We start from the raw sequence: 5,506 nt of genomic DNA on the forward strand, positions 1-5,506 counted from the left end.
AGGGGACGCTCAGTCCATTTGCAGAGCGAATCTGTGCACCTGATGAGGCACAGAGATGTGGAGTTCATCTTGCCCATGATGCTCTTCTCCGGGGATCAGGCCTAAACCGGCGGTCAGACATCCTTCTTACAGTCCTGGACCACTGGCTCCTAATTGCTCACCTGCCTGCCTGCCTGGTCGCCCCCAACTGCCCTCCCCTGCAGGCCTGGTCGCCCCCAACTGCCCTCCCCTGCTGGCCATCTTGTGACCACATGGGGTGGCCATCTTTTGTGAGGGTGTAATAGTCAATTTGCATATTACCTCTTTATTATTTAGGATGGTTTTGAAGTCTATGTCAATGCTTATAGATCTGGTATGTTTAAAATTTTGTTTTATCTTTTAGAAGTAGTGTGTGCCTATGGTAAGAACTGGAGTCAGAAGGATGAGAATCAGAACATAAAAGTTTCCTGACTGCCCATTTCACTTGGCTCTGAACCATATTCTTCCATTGATTGTCTAGGCACCTCATTCACATATGTCTTTAAAACAATTTTTTAAAATATTTTTGCAACTCCCTTCTCTCACTTCATATATCTTGGACAGCTTTCCTGATGAGCAGATACACATCTATCACGTTCATTTTTAGCTGCTGTGTAGTATTCCCCTGAACAAATATATCATCCTCTATTTTATCAGTCTGCTACTAATAGATATCACTCAGATTGTTACTAGGGTTTTTCCAATTACAAAAATGCTGCAGTGAGCTCTTTATGCCTACATCTATGCCGTTGTGTATGCGTTTTAGATCAGAGATTGCCCAATGGTCTCTGTTAACCAATCTCCTCTACTTTCTGTAGTCACACAGCCCCTGAACTTTAGTAGGCACATGGCTGCCCGGAATAAAGACTACATTTCCCAGCATCCCTACATTTAACTATGAACATGTGACTAAATTCTAGTCAACAGCATATAGCGGAAATGATGCCTGCAACTCGGATTGTGGTCTTAAAGCGAAGGGGTTTGCCCCCATCCCCACCCTATCCCTTTCCCCATTGGCCCGGCTGGAATGTGAATGTGGTGGGAGCTGTCTGTCATCATGCGGATGAGAGCAGCATGCTGGGACAGCAGAGGAACAAAATATGGAACCCAGACCCCAGTGCCATGGCCATGGAATCGTCTCCACTCCCCTCCCCCAATAGCACCCCAGCCCTAGATTGGTTAAGCTGGGCTGTTTTGTTCTCAAAAGAAATATACTTCTATTTTTGTATTTTTCTCCTAGGACAATGACTAGTTAAGAGTATGTGGATCATTTGGTTTAACCCAGCAGCTTTATTTATAAGAAGATATTTAAGATTTTTTTAAAGGACAGAAATAAAGATTTTATGAATTCAGTGACATCTCTAGGCATGGAAAAAGGTGAATCCAGTTTCGCCCATGCCCTGACCAGGAAGGGAATCGAACTGTGACCTCTTGGTTGACGCTCAACCACTGAGCCACAGTGGCCAGGCAAGTCTCCTTTAAATGGAGAATAATTATAGCCTCTTATCTTGGCGTGTGTGTGTAAGAGAGGCGAGGAGAGAAGAAGAGGGATGGGGAAGGGAGAGGAGTGGAGTGGAGAGAGATAATAAATGGAAGGTGCTTTGCATATAGGAGAAACTCCATGAACTGGGCCTTTATTTTTATGTTCAGGCTGCGCTTCATTCCATACACACACGCAGCACCCAAGCTGTGCGGTATGCACATGTATATGGGTCCTACGTTTCCAGCCTCATTTACTCATTCATTCAGAAAATATTTGTTGCTCAGTCTTGACGTCTTTGGGCACGACATGAGGGTAATTGTCACAATATTAGTAACACATGCATAACGCTGACATGGGCCAGGCCCTTTCCTTGTGCCAACCCACTTAATCATCACAACCACAACCATAAGCCGTAGGCTTCAGATCCCCACTGTGGTCCCTCTGGACTCCTGCATTGTCCCCTGAATGTATACACACACACACTCCCGCACTGTCCCCCTGAGTGTACATGTGCACACACACACAAACTCCTGCACTGTCCCCCTGAGTGTACATGCGGGCACGCACACACACACACACACACTCCCGCATTGTCCCCCTGAGCATGCACACACACACACACACACACACACTCCCTGCAAGGGCACCACTCAGGGCTGAGCCCTCAGGGGAAGTCCAGCAGGGAAGGTGCTCTCAGCCCATGAGCTTCCTTAGCACATGAACTCGTCTCTTCCAGGTTGTCAGCAGCATCTGTCCCCCACCCGGACCCCGTCAGGTCCCCGCAGGCCTCACTCACTCTGTGACATGGCAGATCAGGGTCAGATCGCGCAGACAGACGTGAAGTCAGGCCTTGGTAGAGGAACAGGCCCGCGCCGTGAAGGAGCGTAATTTCCGCTCAGCAGGTGGGACGAGCGGAGCAGCAGTTCCGGTTGCCGCACAGAACTGAGGCTTATCCGTCTGACCCGCAGGTCACAGCCGAGGACCCCCAGAGCTAAGCCCTGCCCAGAGTCACAAGGGGAGTTCAGGACAGACCCAGAACCCAACCCTGGTCTCCTCCCCTCCTGGCTCCACTACACTTTTAAAAAGTCTAGCTCTCACCCTAGCCAGTTTCCTCAGTGGTTAGAGCATCAGCCCATGGACTGAAGGGTCTTGGGTTCAATTCCAGTCAAGGGCACGTATCCGGGTTGCAGGCTCAATCCCAGCCCCAGCCCCAGTCCGGGTGCCTGTGGGAGGCAACCAGTCCACATGTCTCTCTCACATCCATGTTTCTTTGTCTCTCCCCCTTTCTTCCACTCTCTCTAAAAAAAATCAGGAAAAATATCCTCGGGTGATGCTTAGCAAAAATAAAATAAAATGCAAAAGTCTCGGTTTTTCCACAAGGAATTATCACACTTCGGGGACCCAGAGTGTAGGTTGGTGCTATTGGCATTCGGCAGCGATCAGAGATGCTGCTACACATGGCACAATGCCTAGGAGCCCCACAGCTAAGAACTGTCGCCCCAAAATGTCAACGTGGCTGGCTGTTAGTGGGTGTGGGTAGCAATCTAGCTTCCAGGAATCACCCCAAGCTCCCACGGAAGGTGGAATTACAAAAGGGAAAGATTTTAGTAGAAACAAATTGTGGTTGAACAAATACACTGTTTGTCAAGAAAACAGGTACCGTCTTCATTCTGACACCAAAGCTGCGGAGTTTTTTCCTCACCGACAGCCGACAACCCAACGCAAAGCCCAGCACCTGAAGTCAAACACCTGGAGTTAGCACAGCCCCCAGGTGAGCGCTCTGTGCCTCCCCAGATGCCTCCTCTTCAGGCGCCAGTTACACGGCCCCAGGCCCCTGTCCTGCTGACCAAATGGCTGCAAGTTTGGGGATCCCAGTTACCCTCACCTCGGGGTTAACAGTTCACTGGAACAATATGCACAGAACTGAGGAAACACTCTGCTTACATTTACATTTATTATAAAGGATGTAACTCAGGAACAGCCAAATGCAATGGGAGAGCGGGCAGGGCAAGGTCAGGCAAGGTCAGACGAGGTCGGGTGCGGGATGCAGAGAGATGCACCCTCTGTGGGCGCACCACCCTCCAGGACATCACCATTCACCAGCCCGGAGGTCCCAAACCCGTCCTTTAGGTTTGTTGCGGAGATTTCCTTTGAGAGGCAGGATTGATGACCTCATTGCTGTTGGCGATTGAACTCAATCCCCAGCCCATTCCTTCTCCTGGGGTTGGGAGTGAGGAGCTGGCAGAACATTCTCACCCTCTGATCAGGGATTTTTATGGTGACTGGACCCTATTCTGACGCTCCCTCTCACCCCCCCCCCTCACGCCCCCCCACACACGAATTAGCACACAAGACAGTAAATTCCAAGGGTTTTGTGGAACTCTGTCAGGAACTGGGGACAAAGACCATGTGTTTATGTTGTGTTTTACCACAACAGGCTCATGCCAAGCCCTGACGGGGAAGGAGCGACTTCTAGTCAAGGGACAAGAGCGGCACGTGCGAGGCGTCCCGTGTGGTTAGGTGAGTCTCGGACTCCCCAGGGTGTGGGTGGTGTGGGGCCGCCATTACCTCCTCGTCCTAGAAGCAGGCCAGCGGGCCTCTCAGGCGCCGGGCTTTCTGGAAGAGTTGGAGAGAGGGCGTGGCAAGCTCCCGTCGTTACCTTTCTCCCGCAGCTGGACAATGGCCGATGGAAGTGTTAATGTAAAAAAACTATTGAAACCTGTAAAGAATTTTTGTGAGTTTATTTGAGCCAAACTGTCGACATATGCCGGGAAGCAGAACCTCAACGAATTGAGATAGTGCTCCGGAGAATGGCAGGGTTACATCCGTATTTATACATGAAATTCAATGGTGACAGATTTAAGGAGGTGGGATTAAGCGAAGCGGTGGAAACCTCTGTGACAGGATAAAAAGTAAAATGATGGACATATACTTAGGTGGGTGCAGGAACAATTAACATGAAAAATGAAAGAATCTGCTGCATCTGTCCTGGGCTTAGCACACCTGGTTGTGCCCCAGGGGCTCCAGATACAGGGAAATCACAAGTTACCCAGACATTTCAAGGGTATGTTATCATAGATGCAAAAAGACAGATAGGCTCAGTTACAGTAAAGGTTGACCTTATCAGTAAAGATATCGGCTTAGGACGTAACTGCCCACCATAACTGCTTTTAGTTAAGGTTTAATTTCAGACCATCCTTTGTGGTTACTTTAGGTCTCCGAGTCTGCAAAACTGCCATGCAGGCCTCTCCTGAGCTTGTCAGGTCAGCATGTGGCCCCTTTCATCCACAGAAGGAACACCTGATTTGCCTTCTCTCTGCAAACCGCCAGGCTGACCCTGAGTGGCGGGGAAGGGAGGGAGGGGTGAGCCCCTTCTCTCACTGTGTCCATGTCAACCCTTCCCGGGCCCAGCAAAGAGGCCTGAGGTGAGCCTTGCCCTAGCCGGTGTCTCCTGGCTGTGGGGAAAGACAGACACTGTGAACAGGTGCTGTTTCCTGTTGTCAGTGGTGGCGAGATTTCAGAGGGGCCTTTTCCTGTCTGGACTCAAACTGAAATGCATTGACACCAAGGGAAGTGGTGAAACCGGGGACCAGTCTACGTTTTAGAAATCTGATGTTTGGAAAGCTGCAGCCTTGAAGGGTCAGGGGCTTCTCATGAAGATCTGATATTCAAATGCTGCCCGGACAGCAGCTGACTCATCGGGAGCTGTGGTGGATGTCTGCAGAAAGCCTCAGACCTCACCTTTCACCTCTAACATGTGTGAACTTTGTTAGACGTTTCTGGTAGGCGCTGTGTGAAACACATGAATGACTGGCTTCTTTCTCCCCTCCCCACAGTGACTACATGCATCTTTTATAATATGCCCATGCCATGTGGTCAGCTTCCGAGGAAGAAGTCACGAATGAGCCTGTTTAAGGATTCTGAAAGGGGAGGCCAGAGCATTGCAGAGCAGCTGTTCTTTTCATGTGAGCACCAGACCTCAGCCCCGATCAGGCACTGGGGTGG

Source organism: Myotis daubentonii, chromosome 1 (assembly GCF_963259705.1).
Source record: "Myotis daubentonii chromosome 1, mMyoDau2.1, whole genome shotgun sequence".
NCBI lineage: Eukaryota > Metazoa > Chordata > Mammalia > Chiroptera > Vespertilionidae > Myotis > Myotis daubentonii.